This window comes from Echinops telfairi, unplaced genomic scaffold, assembly GCF_000313985.2.
Source record: "Echinops telfairi isolate 266 unplaced genomic scaffold, ASM31398v2 ScPeMD7_5;HRSCAF=22, whole genome shotgun sequence".
Classification (NCBI taxonomy): Eukaryota; Metazoa; Chordata; class Mammalia; order Afrosoricida; family Tenrecidae; genus Echinops; species Echinops telfairi.
The window spans coordinates 1,430,022-1,446,233 of record NW_022103901.1 but is presented as its reverse complement, the minus strand read 5'-3'; positions in this window follow the sequence as shown (position 1 = coordinate 1,446,233).

The following is a 16,212-nucleotide window of genomic DNA, read 5'->3' as shown; positions in this document are numbered from 1 at the left end:
GGAGGAAGGGCGCGCTCCGGGGCGGTGGCCCGGGCGTGGGGACAAGGCCAGCGAGCCAGGCGCCCCGAGGAGACGTCCAAGGACCCTGGCTGGCGCGGCCCCAGGCTGCGCGGCGGGCCCCTGGGGCAGCGGGTGTACTTGGCGCGGCTCTGTGCGTGCCGGGCGGCCCTTGGGGAACTGGGAAGAGACCTCAGCTAGGTGGGCAAACGGAAATTTCCTGGAGAATGCACCTGCCCCTATGTCCACTTCGACCCCCGGCTGTGCCCTCCAGCCCCGCCGCTATGTCAGGGGCCTTTGGGAGAGGGGCGTGGGAATCCCCCGGTACCCCGCCGTGTGGAGAAACTGCCGCCGCCCCTTCCCGGACGCGAGATGAAAGGACGCTCCGTCCCATTTGGTCACCCTGCACTCCGACCAGATGTGGTCCAGCTGTGCCCCTGCCCCGCCTTCCCGGCACCAGGCGGGCCCCCTCCCCGCCTTCCCACGGGCCTGGCCCGCCCCTCACACGAGCGGAGGCGGCAGGAATGCGGCCGTGCGGCCGGTGGCGGTGGGAGCGACGCCCGGCCCGGAAGTGGCCGTTACACCCCCTACTCCAACCCCCCACGGGAGCATGATCCCAGAGCCCGCGCGGTGCCTCTCCAGTTGCCATCCCTTCCAGGATTCCTCTGAGACCACCAAGCCCGGGGTCTTCCCACCCCTCCTGCGCATTCCCTGTCCACCACATTGAGGGGTCTGCCCCAGATGTCCTCTCCCCCACCCCCACCGTCGTCCCCTTCTAGCCCTGAACTAGGATAGGGATGCGCACTACAGTGGTCGTCCACCAAGGAAGCTGTGGGGGGGACACCCTCAGCTCCCCTTCTGGTGGGAAAGAGGAGGGGAAGGGGATTCCCAAGCCTCTTGCTGCTCTCACCCTCCAGGTAATGAGCAGGCGGCACCGCAGGTGGCGGGGTTGGAGCAGATGGTGAGGGCTGTGCCCAAGTGACAAGGCTCCTATGGAAGGCCTCCCGTGTCGACCCCTCCCCCACCGCCAGAGCCCCAGCCTGGGGCCTCCAGGCAGCTGGAGAGACCATTGGGGGTGTGGCAGGAGAGGGACTCTCATGACTGGGCGGCCAGACGGTCCCCTGAAGCCCCCCCCCACTCCCAAAGTCTATCCTCCCTTAGCTGAGCTGTTCTTGATTGCTGCAGTCCCCCCCACCCCATCACTTTTCAGTTCTACCCTGCTGCCCCATTCCCCGGCTTTCTCTACCCTGACATCCTCTACTCTCAGCAGCTAACCCTGAGCCCAACGCCCAGACCCATCACCATGCTGCCCCAATGCCTTTGACCTCAAGCCCTGGTTTCTCACTCTGGAACTTGGTGACCTGTTCCCAGCCCTCGCCCTGCCCCTAAACAGTCTGTGGCCCCCTGAAACTGTTGTCTCATGGGCTGTACCCCCCGTGTCTGGCTCTCTGAGGGCCCAAGAGCTAAGTGTCTCCAGGAGCAGTTCTGAGGTTGGGGGTCTGAAACCAGAGTCCTCGGAAGCCTTCTGGGGACTTGGAGGGAGGAGGCTGGCAGGCACGCCAGTCTCTGCAGTTTATGGGATGGTCTTCTCTATCTGTCTGTCTCTCTCCCTCTCCCCTTTGTATAGGACAGCACTCAGCCTGGTGGATTAGTGGTGGATACTGAGAGGTCAGAGGTTCGAGCCCACAGGCCAGACTGTCCACAGGAGGAAGACCAGGCTTCCCTAGAGAGTCCCAGCCTCGGCAAGGCCCCCACCCCCTCCAGTTCTACTCTGCCCTCGGGGTGGTTGGGAGTTAGCTGTGATGTCATCTTAAGGGAGCCGGTCCCTAAGACCCTGTGTCGTTAGGACTTCAGCAAGTCGTGTGTTTGTTGGGGAGACCCAGCGTACCCCCAGGGTCCCCGTAACTGGGATTCTGGTCAGTGATATTGGCAACCACCACGGTGCACGTCCCTTGAGAGCCTGGTGCAAGAGCAGAGGGTGTCCGAGCTGTGGCTGTCCTGCACAGCCGGTCATCTCCCCCTTGCACCAAGGCAAAGTGAGGCTGGGGAGGGCTGCTGCCCCAAGAGCTGGAGCTGGGCAGTGCGTGTGTTGGGGGGGGAGGGTCTTCACACACCTCTCTGCAGCCCAGCGCTGGTGGGGACAGAGGGGCAAGGCCTGGCAACCTGCTCACGGGGCCTGCAGGTCTTGGTGGGCCAGAGTCTGTTTCCTCACGGTCAGGAGAATGGAATTCCGTGTGACTTCTTGAGGTCTGCCAAGGAGATGGCCCGCTAACCACCTCCGCCCTGCGCAGCTCTGCCCCAAACTCCGCTGAGCTGAGACAGCCCCTTCCCCAGACCCATGGGGCCAAAGGAGGGGGCTCCTCAGCCCCAGGATGGGAAACGGAGGGATGGGTGAGGAGGGGCAGGCCGGGTTGCCCTGGGGCACTCAGGAAGGGGCCAGGGTGGGGGACCCCCTGGCAGGAGCACATGGAGACAGCAGGAGGGGGTCTTGGTAACCCCCAGGAACCAAACCGTTGCCTTTGAATCCCAGAAGGCCCTTCTCAGCTTTGGGACCTCAGATCTGGGTTTCCTTGTCTGTTTCTTCAACAAGGCCCCAGGGCCGGGGGGGGCTATCGCGTCCATCTCTGAGAGTGGCGAGGGACACAGTCTGGCTTGGGGTCAGGGGCATGCTCAGCACAGCCCTTCCCAAGACCCCTGAGAGACCTGCCCATCGAGGGTCAGGGAGAACTGCCCGGGGCAGCGAGTGGCCAGAGCAGAGGCTCTGTTGGTCCACTGAGGGCCTCCAAGATGGGCTCTGTGGGCCTCTGCCCCATGGTCCTGGGCCTTGTGGTTGAGGCTGCGAGCCGTGGCCTGCTTCTTGGGAGGGGCCCGCCTGGCCTCCGCCAGGCTCTGGGAAGATGTGGTCAGCCACTAATTCAGCTGTCCCTGCAGCCACCTGCACACTGTCCCCACAGGAGCCTTCCTCGTGAGACAGAGGGACAGAGATGCCCGCCCTCCTGAGAAGGACCCATCTGTGGGGTGGGAGGGACCCCCAAGCGTCCTGGTGTCTGTGGTTTTCCTGGGCTGCTTTGGCGTTTGGGGTGATGGAGAGGGACTGGTGTAGAGAAGCCACAAAATGGGGCTCTCCCAGCAGGGGCAGGGGACCTGGAGGGCACAGCTGATTCCAATGACTACCATGGGTGGCAGGGGTGGGGGGAGGTGTGGGCTGCCCCAGGAGAGAATAAGCACCTTCCAGCTGTGACTAGAGCCCCCACCCACTCATTCCTGCCCATCTGCCTCCCCAGGTCCCTACGTCCTGGGTGGCCTTGGGCACCCCACACAAGTCTTCTCTTGGGTTTTAGGGTTTGTCTCCAGGGACCAGCTGATGGGACCCGGGCGGTACCCATTTGCTGGGGTATATAGCCTTCCAGACATGCTGGGGTGCTCTCTCCCCTGGGAGGTTTTGCTCAACTCCCTATGGGACAGCCTGCACCCTAGCACAGGCCACACAAGGTTGTAAGTGCCCTTGTACCTGTCTACCTTCCCAACCTGGGCGTTCCCTAACCTGGGCACTCCAGGAGGGCAAGACCACGCCTGGAGTGCCTGAAACCCAGGATGGGTTCAGTAAAGAGGGGGATGGATGCTAGGTCAAAAGAAGGATGGATAGTGGGAAAAATAGAAGGGTGGATATTGGAAAAAATAGAAGGATGGGCAGATGGATGGATGGACAGATGGATGGAAAAATGGAAGATGGATGGATGAGTGGGTGAATGGATGGATGGTGGGGGTGTATGGATAAGTGGAAAGGTGAATAATGGATGGATAGGTGGGTGGATGGATGGAGGGAGGGAGAGTGGGTGTATGGATGAATGGATGTGGGCTGGCTGGCTGGCTGGATGGACAGTGGATGGATGGTGGATAGATGGCTGGATGGATGGTGGATGGATGAATGGATAAATGGATAGTGGGTAGATGGTAGGATGAATGGATGAATAGATAGTAAGATGGTGGGTGTATGGATGAGTGGATGGATAGATGGATGGATGGACAATGGGTAGATGGTAAGATGGATAGATGGTGGATGGATGGATAAAGGATGCATGATAGATGGACAGGCAGACAAGGGGAGAGAGAGGTGGCATGTGCCTGGCTGGGGCAGTGTGTCTGGAGCAGGGCTGGCATTTATTGGGCTCTTGGCATGCTTTGCGGTAGGTGAGCACAAGGAGACTGAGGGAGCTTCACTCATGCCACCGTCCCCTCACCCCTCTCCAGGAGAACAGGGTGTCTGGGAAAGAAGGCGTGGCCGGACGCCAAGGGGTAGGAATTGGAGTGGCGCAGGGTGGCAGGTCCGAAGCCTTTGAGAACCCCAGCAACCACCTCCTGCTGGATGCCTTCCCGTGTGCTGCCTCACCAGCAGGCTCATGCTGCTGTGGCCTCACGGGGTGGGGACGGGACCCAGATTGGAGAAGGGCGGCCAAGGTCTACCCACTCCCCGAGAGCAGCAGGCCTGAGCCCACCAGCTGCAGCACCGCTAGCCGGAGGGGCCCAGCCAGTTTTGAAATGGCCAGCCACAGAGCCTCAGCCACTAGGCCCTGCTTGTCACCAGCCTGCAGGGCCAGCCGTTCCTCTCCAGGGACACATCAGAGCCGGCCTGCCTGGAAGTCTTTGTCTGGCCAAGAATAGCCGGCTTGTGCAGCAGCCACAGAAGCAGGGGACGGGGCATGCCAGACCCGGGCACGACCCCCGCCCCAGTCATGACCCGGTGGCCAGGGCAGGGGGGGAGGGCGTGCTCAGCTGGGAGTGGTGGGCGGCAGCGGGGGCGGGGCCAGGACTGCTAGCTTGTGGTTCAGGACCTGTCAGGCCCTCTTCTGTAATCAAGCCCATTTTGAAGGCTCTGTCTACCAGCCTCTCTGCCCTGGAATTGTGGGGTGAGAGCAGTTCAGGGACAAACTGTGCTCCCAGAGGGAGAAGCCAACCCTGTAGGCCTGGTGCAGGGGCCCTGGTGGTGGGGTGGGTCCCACAGCGGGCTGCAGTTGAACGCCCCCCCACCCCACCCAGCCTCTGCACGGAAGGGAGAGGAGGCTTTCTACTCCCATAGGACGCCCACTTTGGGAAACTCACAGGGCGGTTCTGTAGGGCCCCTGCGAGTCGGGATAGGCTTGAAGGCATTTAGTCTGGTTTTTTGGTGGGCAGGGAGGGGGTACAGGCCTAATGTGGTAGCTGAGGCGCCTCAGCAGATGCCGAGCTGGGCTGTTAACCTCAAAGTCAGCGGTTTGAAACCAGCAGCCATGCAGAGAGAGGGAGGCGAGGCTGTCTCCTCCCGTAAAGAGTGACAGTCTCTGAAACCCACAGGGCAGCTCCCCCTGTCCTGCAGGGTCCCTGGGAGTCAGGACTAACTCCAGGGCAGGGAGAGTTTGCAGAAGACCTAAAGTTGGTCACAGCCTCCCCTCCCCTCCCTCCGCCTCCTGACTGTCCACCCACCAGCCCACCCTCTGTCTCCCACTAGGCTTGCTCGCACACATCTGGGGGCTTGGACAGAGTCCTGCCCCGGGTCCTCCACAGGATCAACCGACAACCACGTGCCCAGTGGAGGCAGAGGGTGCTGGGTGTTGGGGGAGGGGTCCAGGGCCCCAGGTGCCACAAGGTGGCAGAGGCTTGGCAGGTGGGGGCGAGTGACTGTGGAGGGCTGGGGGGGAAGGGGGTTGCTGGGCAGTGGGGTGGGCACTGGGAATGGAACTGCCCAGGCAGACAGAGGCTCTGGGGAGCCACATCAGACTGGGGTGCACAGGGACTTGGGGATGTGGGGACGGGTGTGTTCTCCCTGTCCATCTGTCCCTCTGGCCGGTGTCCTGGCGGCCCAGGTGGGAACCCCTGAAGCTTTGTTCTTGGGAAGCTCTGCTGTGGGGAAGGGGGTGGGCAGGATCAGATCAGAACCACAGGGCCCAGACTCTTGGCCTCGCTCCCCGAGAAGCCCAGTTTTGCTGCAGGGCCCCCGGGGCATTTGGGATGTGAGGGACAGTTTGAAGGGTCACAGGTCTGGAGGTGCTGCCATTCAGGGAGTGAGGCCGAGGCGTCCAGCTGAGTGGCCGGTGTCATGACAGGGACCTTGTCAGCCGTCCTGTGGAGGTTAAGTTGGGGCAGAGGACGCACAGGGCAGGGCCGCTGCCTGGGACAGTGTGCTCCTCAGCAAGCTTCCTGTGGTGTCAGGGAGGGGGCGAGGGGGAGGGGGTGGGGGGATGGTCTAGACCCTGGTGGAGACCAGGACGACACAGCTCCAGCCCATTCTCCGAGCCCTCACCCTCCAGGAGGCCCAGCTTTGGGATGGGGACAGAGGCAGGGGTGGAGACAGGGACGAGATGGGGATGGGGACAGGGACAGGGATGGGCAGGGTGAGGAGCGGAGGGACGGCCCTGCTTGAGAGCTGTTTGCTGAGCTGAGCTTTAATCTCCAAAACAGGAAGACAAGCGGGTAGTGACCGCAGCAGGCTGCCAGGTTCAGCTCTGGGCCCCCCTGCCCTGGGCTCCAACTGAACCCTGCCCCCCACCTCCACCCAGGCTGTGCCCCGCAGGCCAGCAGGGCCAGGGGTGAGGGGGGGAGAGGACACCCACCCCCTACCCACCCCGGCGAACCATCAGAGGGACAGAGGGCTAGGTGAACAGGCAGGGGAGGTGGGGGCTCTGGGTCTCGGTGAGGAAGCTGAGGCTCCAAGGAGGTGGGGGTCACCGTGGGTGGTCAGAGTGCTGCCCTGGCTGTGGGGGCAGGGAGCCCCAGCTCCCCCTCCCCTCCCAGCCCAGCAAGACAGTGACACCACCTGTCTCCCCAAAGCCAGAGGAAGTGGTGGGGATGGGGGCACGCTGGCAGCGGGGCACCCTGAGATCACTCTGGGCCACACTGTCCCAAAGCGCTGGCTGATCCAACGTCTAGTCTGTGTGTCTACCTGGCTGCATCTGCCCCTGGCAGCCAACATTGACTTGGCAGAACCAGGACCTGAGTGCCCCCCTCCAGGTCACCGTGGGCGGACTTCCGGGACCTCCCTCTCTGTCCTGCAGGAGGTATGGCCTGGAGGTGTCTTAGAGGCCAGGATGGAGAGACTGATTGCTCTCTCATACTTTGGACGTGTGGTTAGCAAGGACTAGTCCCTGGAGAAGGACATCCTGCTCAGGGAAGTGCAGGGGCAGCGAGACAGAGGACAGCCCTGTCCTGCACAGCATGGGTGGACACAGGGACACAGGCCTGCCAGGGACGGTGAGGAGGAGGGCAGGCCCGGACGGTGGTATTTTCTTGTTTAATGCATCTCCCTGGGCGGCTCTGGGTCCCGGCCCCTCGTCCCGGAGGGGCCTCATGCTATCTCTGGGCAGAAGGCAATGGTGATCTTGGGGTGCAGGGAGCAGAAAACAGCAACCTGGGTGGGTGGGAGCTCCTCGCAGGAGTGCAGGTTGAGAAGGCAGGTTGGGCGGGGAAGCACTGAGCTGAGGCCATGGTGACCGCCTGGCTGCAGGAGGCGGAGGTGAGGCAGCTGGTCCCCCAGCCTGCAGGCAGGATGGCGTCTGCCTCTCTGGGTGAGGGGCTCTGCCCCCCCCCCCGCCCCCGCCCCGCTGATGTGGGGTCTCAGGTATCCAGCAGCCTGGGCCCCGGGGGCAGCTCCATCTCCCCACCGCAGCCCACTGTCTGGTCCCTGCCCGCCCATAGTGGTCACTCTATCCTGATGCCCCATTTCCCACCTTGTCTGGGCTAAGGGGTGGGCTCCCCAGGGGACAGTGTCCTGCCCTGAGGGCGGGGTGGCGAAGGGATCTGGTGTCCTGGGCGGGGCAGCAGACGCGTCTGCTGGCTGGGGGCAGGGGCCACGGCTCTCTAGGCCTTCAATAGCCCCAGATTAGGTTCCGTCCCCGGGGGGCGCCCCTTGTGCGGCATTGTGTTGGCCGTGGGAACGGAGGCCTCTGTGAGGCACGGATGCTCCCTCTGCCCACAGCCCCTGGCAGCCCAGCCTAGGACCTCCATCCTGGTACCCGCTCTCCCCACCCACCCCCAGGCCACGAGTCCTTGCAGGGACCCTGAATCTGCAGCTTCCCCCGCTTAGCCAAAGGGGCACCCCTTCTCTTGGGGTCACTGGGGGGGTCCAAATGGTTACTTCCGCTTAAACTTACCCAGAGGTGCCGCAGGAGCCCTGGTGGGTCAGGGGCTTCCCAGCTGGGCTGCTAACTGCAAGAGCAGCGGTTCAGACCCACCGGCCTCTCTGAAGGAGCAAGACGAGGCTGTGTGCTCCCCAGAGTCACAGCCTTGGCGACCCACGGGGACAGTTCCTCCTGGACCCTAGGGGGTTGCTGTGAGTGGGCATCAACTCGATGGTAGGGAGGGTTTCAAGGTTCGGGGGGCTACGCGCTGGGATTCACTCGCCGGTACTGTGTTTGGTTTTCCGGGTGGCGGTGGGAAGGGCTGAGGCTCCCTCTGGCCCACACAGCCCCCAGCATGTCTCACCTCTTCTCCCATCCTCCTTCCAGCCCTGCTGTCTGGAGATCCCTGCTCCGGGTGGTGACCCAGTCAGGGGGCCACCGTGCCCCTGCTTCGGCAAGACCCCTTGTTTATTGTGATGAAGCACACGCAGAAGGAGGCTGGCTTCTCCAAGTCTCTCGCATGGAGGGGGGTCCAAGAGGGTGAGGCAGAGGCATCTGAACAGGCCGCCCTGTCCCTGGAGAGGGACCCCCGAGCCCCGTGAAGTGGGGGGTCGGGGGAACAACAAGGGGATGCTGAGAGATGCAGGGACCCAGGGGAGGCCGCCCTGTCCCTGGAGAAGAACCCCGAGCTCCGTGAAGTGGGGGGTCGGGGGAACAACAAGGGGATGCTGAGAGATGCAGGGACCCAGGGGAGGCCGCCCTGTCCCTGGAGAAGAACCCCGAGCCCCGTGAAGTGGGGGGTCGGCGGAACAGCAAGGGGACCCAGCGAGATGCCCGGACCCAGGGGAGTTGGCGCGGGCCTGCAGCACAGCAGTGATGGTGGGGACGGCGGGCCGGGGCGTGTGTCCCTGTGGTACACAAGTCGCTGTGGCCAGAGCTGACTCCCGGGACCCAACAGAAACATTGGCCTGTGGATGGTGGGTGAGGCCTGGAGGCCAAGAAGACCGCTGCCCTGGAAAGGGGGGGCTGGTGAAGAGTGTGGAAGGAAGGGACAGGCCGACCTGTCTGGAGCAAGGATGGCCAGGGGCGCTGGGAGCCAGGAGGACATGACCTGACGTGTCGTCAGAAGAACAGTCCCTGGAAAAGGGTGTTCATCCTGCTGGGAGATGCAGTAGAGAGACGGATGGACGGACAGACACAGCAGTGTCTGCGAGGACGCTGGGTGGCCACAGGGGTCTCTGTGAGTCCGGACCACCCCAACAGCAGCAGACTTGGGTCTGGTGCCGGGGTCCCGGGAACAGGGGGGGAGGCTATGGAAAGACAGCCAGGCTCGCAGGGTGGAGGTACAGGCGTCGGGCCGTGTGTTCCTGTTCCACCCAGGGGTGGGGGTGCAGCAGCCCTGGAGGAGCCGGCGGGCGTGTGCAGCACGTGGGAGCGTGCACCAGGGCGTGTGCATCTGCATGTGCGCCCGCCAGGCCCCTCCTGCAGCCCCGAGCCCGGCCGGCTCCTAACCTCCGGCACAGCTGGGGATTCGGGAAGGAGGGGGCGGACCTGCTGACCACATCCTCAGTCCCCAGGGAGGCCGACATGGGCCAAAGTGGGGCTGAGGGCTGCCAGGCCCCCGACTCTTGCTTCCTGCCCAGCCCGTGTCCTTGGACAGGGCTGGCCCGCCGCCGCCAGAGCGCACTGTCCACCACGTGGGGCTCCTGGGAGCAGACTCAGCTTCCCCCATGTTGGGCTTTGACCTCTGTGTCTCTTCCTCCAGGAAGCCTGCTCCGACCCCTGCAGTCACCTCCATCCTCAGAGCAAGCTGAGCTGGCTGCTCGGCCTGGGCAGGGCCTCAGCCCCCACCCCCTGCCTGGGCCTCAGTGGATGCATTTACTACGTTCTCATTGCCCCAGCAGGAGTCTGGGGACCAGACACAGTGCCCTGGCTCCGGGCACCGTGGGGTGCGCTCTGTAGACGCCCAGCCGTCCAGGCGATGGATTCCAATCACGGTGGCTGTGTGGGACAGAGCAGCTCCGACGTGTTTCCGGGGCTGGCAATCTGTATGGGAGCAGAAAGCCTCATCTTTCTCCCAAGGAGGAGCTGGGGGTTCCAACGGCTGACCTTCCAGTTAGCAGCCTGGCTCATGACCCACCCAGACTCCTCCTTGGGGTGTGGGCCCTGCAAAGCACCCTGAGTCCCCTGACCCCAGCACACCTTCCGTGAGGGCTGCCCCACCCCCCTGAGTGCCTCTGCGGCCAGGCCTGCGACCCCTCCGGGCTCCAGGTGGCACTGTAGGGCGATGGGTGCTGGCAGGCTGGTAGGAGAGCCAGGCTACTCTAGGGAGGGTCTCCCCACCCACAGACCCCTCCTCGAGTGCATGTGGGGGAGCAGCCATGGTACGGGAGCATGCAGTGTGCCGGGTGGGCACTGCCCGGGGCCGTGGGCGGGGGACCCTCACTTTGGGTGGTGTTTTGGGCTGAATCAAACCAAACCACACCCACTGCCAGAACCGATGACAACGAGAGTGGTCCTGGAGGTGAGAGAGGACCCCCCCCCCCTCTCCCATGGGGTCTCTGACCAAGGCCGTCAGTCTTGACCACGGGGGACAGCCCCATGTTTCTCCTGAGGAGTTGCTGGTGGGCTCGCAGCTGGGCACTTGACCCCCTGTGCCAACAGGGATCCTTCATCATCAGAAACAGCACCCATGACTGTTGGACGGATCCCAACTTTCAGGGACTCTGCAGGAGCCCACGTGGCAGAGGGGGCTGCTCACCACAAGGTCGACGTTTCGAACCCACTGGCTGCTCTGAGGAAGAAAGACAGGGTTGTTGGCCCCCCGTAAAGAGGTGAGTCTCTGAAACCAGAGGGAGCAGTTCTGCTCCGTCCTGTAGGGTCACTGAGAGTGGCAGGGGGACCGGTGTCACAGGACAGAGAACAGCTGCCCCGGGGCTAACGTGGCAGGTCTGTATGGAAGCAGACGGCCTCATCGTTCTCCTCTGAAGCCGCCAGCAAATTTGTGCCATTCACCTTCCAGGCGGAAGCCGGACGCTTAGCGTTGGGCCACCGGGGTTCCTTGTGAGAGCAGAGGGGCTATCAAGCCCCCCAGAGATTCCCCGCCAGTTTGGGCAGGAATTCTGGGCACCCTTGAATCAGCAAAGCTGGGCCCCAGGCTCGCCCCGAGGTTGCCTCACCAGCTCAAAGGAGCCTTGGCTGATCCCTGCCACCAGGCCCAGACCCGTCTGGGGCATCTTACAAGGTGGGCAAAGCTAAGCCAGGCAGTGAGACCACTGTGGTCTTGGTTGCTCCAGCCTCGGCCACCTCGTGTGTGTAATGGGGCCACGGTACAGCCACTTCATCTCTTGTAGGGAGGTGCCACACTGCCCCTAGCCATAGCCGTAGAAACTGAGGCAGCAGCACTGGCCGGGCTGGCTTTGCCCAGAAGATTTAGGTCAGCACAGACCTGGGCCTCAGCTGGCCTGCCACCTGCTGACCTCTTTCTGCTGGCCCCAGGGGAGGCAGTGGGAATAGGCTGTGTCGCTACTTCCCGCCCCAGGCAGCTGCCCCCTGGGAGGCCTGGTCAACGGGCTCAGGTGTCCAGCACAGCCGGTTCTGCGGCCTCTTCCCATTCTTGTCTCGGGAAGTCAGAGGGAGGGTCATCCCTGGGGGCCGAGGGGGCCTGGCACCAGCCTGTGAGGATGGCGGCGGGGCGGGGTGGCCGTCTGGCTGCAGGTGGACGGGGCTGGCTCTGATACCTTCTCCTGTGTCCCAGGAGCGGGCTGGCCCACCCAGGTGTGTCCACAGGGAACACCTCCTTAGCCCCTTCCCACGCTCCTGCAGCCTCCCTGGCCCCCAGCTATCCCCTTGGGGAGGAAGCATGGGGGTCCAGGGTCTCAGGTGAGGCAGGGTGGACTGCCGGCTGGTACCAGGAGGCTGGGCGCCATGCTCCTCAATGCGGGGTCCCCCTCACTCTGGGCCCCAGTCCTGCCTGCAGGGTCCAACCACAACCCCATCTGAGAGCAGCAGAGGCTCAGGTGGTAAAGGGCTATGGGGAGGGAGCCGCTGCCTCCGCCGCCCATCACTCACATCGGACTTGGGGGACCTTTCCCATGGGTGAGAAGGAGTGCCTGCCATGCCCATTCTCCAGGTGAGGAAACAGGCAGGTGGCAGGCCCAGTGGCAGAGTCCCCAGCTCCCATGCGGGAGACCCAGGTTTGAGTCCTGGCCGTGCACCCCCATGCTGCCCACACTGTGCCCCACTCACCCTGCTGGCTTGTTTCAGCTGAAAGGAAACTGCCCAGCCCCACGCCGACCCCAGGAGGGGCTTCAGATCCCACCATGGGGACCCGTGGAGACAAGGCTATCACCAGGCCTTTCTTCCTCGTCTGGAAGCCCCAGTGCCACCCGCCAGCCTCGCGGTCAAAGGGGAAGGGGCTGCACTCAGGAGGAATCCTGGCCAAGACTCAAACCCGGGCCTCCCTTGGAGAACAAGGACAAGGACTTCCCTGGGCCTGCACTTTGGGGGCTTCTCATGGGTCTGCCATGTGTGTCCCAAGCCAGGACGCTGAGGTCCAGAGAGGGCAAACCTGGGGAGAAGGGACTCCCCCCCATCACAGTGGGCTGGGCCTGGCTGGGGACCCGCAGTAGACAATGCTGGCCTGGGCGTGTGGGCGAGCCTGCCCCGACGTGCTGGCCGGCATTGCTCCAGACAGAGGCGTCCACACAGCAAGGCCTGGGGGTGCACGCACATGCGTGTGTACTGCATGGTGTGCCCACCGTGTGCGCAGGACACGAGTTTGTATGTTCACAGTCTCTGTGTGCACAGTGGGCACCCGTGTGTGCCCATGTTGAGTGACTCCTGTGTGTGCACGCATGCTGTATGGGTGCAGGCGTGCGAGTGGGTGATATGTGCGTCTTCTCTCTGTGCACACACATGTGCATGCATGCTGCACATGCACGTGTGTGTTTTTTATCTCATTTCATGCACACATGTGTGTACACATGTGATATGGGTGTGCAGGATGGCACATGCTCGTGGGCATGCTGTGTTTGCATACACACACACACACACACACACACACACGTGTCTCTGTGTGTGTGTGTGTGTGTGTGTGAGAGAGCCTTGGATGCCAGGCTCCAGCATCTGCCTCCCCCGGATGGTGTGAGGACTGCCTGCTGTGGGTGAAGGGGCCCTGGAGCCCCAGACTCGACTGGCGCACAGCTGGGGTGCGTGTGGGTGCTGGAAAGATGGCTAGCCGGGGCCTGCCCACCAAGGTGGCCTTGGGCTAGGGCCCTGCTGGTGGGGGCAGGGCCAGGCAGGGAGGCTTGAGCAGACAGCACTAGAGGGTTGGAACGCCACCTCCCAGGGCTGGGCTGCCTTGTTGAGCCCCCCTCTGTCTCCCAGTACAGCCTGTCTCCCAGACGCCCCCCCACCCCCTGCAAGCAGCAGATGTGATCAGAGCACATGTCTCCTCTGCAGCCCCCCTCCTGGGGCTCTCCCTCCGGTGGCCTCCCCTCTGTGACCCCATAACGCCACCCCCTCATCCCTCAGAGCTGCACTTCCCTGGGCTTCCTGCCCACCATGTGGGGGCCTCGGCAGGATGGAGCACAGCAGTGGGGGGCTTAAGGATAGGCACCCCCAGTCCCCTAGAATCTTGGCATCACCATACATGATGGGGAGCACCCCCTGTCTGTTCCCCCAGGTCCTTACTGGGCACACAGCGAGTCTCGTGGCTGGAGCCCAGGCCTCCTCTCTGCCACCAGCCTGCCCTGCCAGCACTTCTCCCACAGTGGGACTGGCCAAGGTTGAGAGACGCCAGCCACTCCCTCTTCAGGCCCTCTCCCTAGAGCCCTGGGCCCATCCAGGCTCAGAAAGGGGTCCCTGGTCAGCGGGCCATCAGCTCAGAGCAGTGCAGTGGGGCTGGAGGGGGCCCAGGAGCTCAGACCTCAGGGTGGACACCAGGTTTGGCCTCCTCCACAGAGGCTCCAGCTAAGCCATTTATTACCAGAATCAGTCACCCCATCTTTAAAATGTAGCTATCTTCTCCAGAATGGGCGCCTGTGGGGGCCATCAGAAGGTCCAGAGAGGTCAGACTTTCAGTGGGCTGTGCCCCTGCACAAGGCAGCCCCCATGGTCCAGCCAAGGGTCCCAGAGCCAGCAGGCAGTGGTCACCACAGCTCCATCCAGCCCAAGGCCCATCTGAGCCCAGACCTGTGTGTGGCCCTAGACAGGGCAGCGTTTCTCCCTATCCCAGCACCCTGAGAGGCAGCAGCCTGGTTGATCAGGTGGTGAGTTCCCCATCACCAGGAGCACGCAAGTTCAGCAAGGAGGGAGGAGAGGTTGGCTGCTAACCCTGGGACAGGACGCCAGACGGAATACCCATTTAGTTGCTCCCACACTGGCCTGGAATCCTGGGATCTCTGCTTGCTGGAGTGAAGGAGGTGGTGGTCTCTGAGTGGGCTCTCACTCAGGAGGCAAGGGGGCATTAAGGAGCTCTGGTGGGGTATTGGTTACACATTGGGCTTCGAACCTTGAGGTCAGCAGTTTGAAACCACCAGATACTGCGGGAGAAAAGCAGGTGTTCTACTTGGAAACTCACAGGGGCAGTTCTGTTCTGCCCTATAGGGTCACTATGAGTCAGAATCCACTCGATGGCAGCTCGTGGATTTACTGTATGCCCCAGTAACTCCACCCCTACATAAATGCCCCAGAGCCTTGCAAACAGGGACTAGTGCCCCAGTGTTGATGGCCTCACCTTTCAAATATCCAGAAGGTAGAAACACCCTAACTCCTCCTTATCGGAAGTACCCTCACCCTCTGGTGGTCCATGCCTGCCAGGGGACTCAGCCAGCCAAGAAACGAGGCCTTGGCTCGTGGGCACGCAGGAGGGATGGAACTGCAAGGATGATGCGGAGTGAAGTAAGCCAATCACAGATGGACACATAGTCTCTGATTCGCTGATATGAAAATACAGAGAGAGGGCAAAGTTGATGAAATGGTTGACGGGTGGGAGTGAGGAGGGGCGGGCTAATGGTGATGGAAATAACGCATGGATTATGAAATACCACATTGATTACACAGCAGATGACCGCAATTGCTGCCAATTAATTTTCCACCTGTAAAAGGCTGAAATGCCAAAAAGTTGTGTGATAGATTTGCAGCAACAAGAGCAACTACTGAGGATGGTTATGTACAACTAGAACCCACTGATATTTAGTTCCTTGGGTTAAGGGTTTAGGGCCTCAGTTCCCTGGATCATCCCGGTGAATTGGCCTCATGTGTTCAGTGCTTCCATGCCCCTTGCTAGTTCATGGCACAGCGCCCGAGGCCTTAAAAGCTCACCGCGGCCCAGAGCAACAGGGGAAGAGGGAGTCGGGAACAGACCTGGGATGGCACGTGCCTTCAGGAGGGACCCGTTCCTGGCAAAGGGTGTCTTGTTTGGAAGACCCTCCGGCAGATGGAGTGACACCGTGGCTGCCACCCATGGGCTCAAACATAGGATTGTGAGGAGGGAGCAGCTCCGGGGGGTCGGGGTGGGGGGTTGTTCCGAGTTGGAGCTGATGCCACCTCCTAACAAGGAGAGCAGAAGGTGTGGCTGACCCCTTTGGGGATCCAGTGCCTTATTTGCCACAAGACCAGAAGAGCCGGGAGGTGCCAGCTTCTGTTATCATCAGACATTCTGATCCAAGATTCCAGAGCCTAATCCTGATCAATGGGGGGGGGGGGGGAACCCAGAACATAAATTCAAGTTTTCATGGACTCCAGGATTCCTAGAGGTCCATGGAGGGTGGAGGAACTCCTGAAATGATTGTCCGGTATAATCGTTAAACCTTGAACTAAAAAAAATCCCTGAAATCTCCTTAAAAGCAAACAGTGGTTCAGTTAGGAGACCTGGCGGTGCAGTGGTCACATGCTGGGCTGACAGCTGCAAGGTCAACAGTTCAAAACCAAGGTGCCCTGAGGGAGAGAGATAGGGTTTCCTGCTCCTGAGAGAGTGGCGAAGGTCTCAGAAACCCGCAAAGGGCAGTGCTACCCTGTCCTCTGGGGTCACTGAGTCAGAACAGGCTCGGTGGCAGTGCCTTTAGTTTGGTTGTAGTTTAGCTTAGGAAGGTCTGCCTTGAACACGGTACTCTAAGACCTC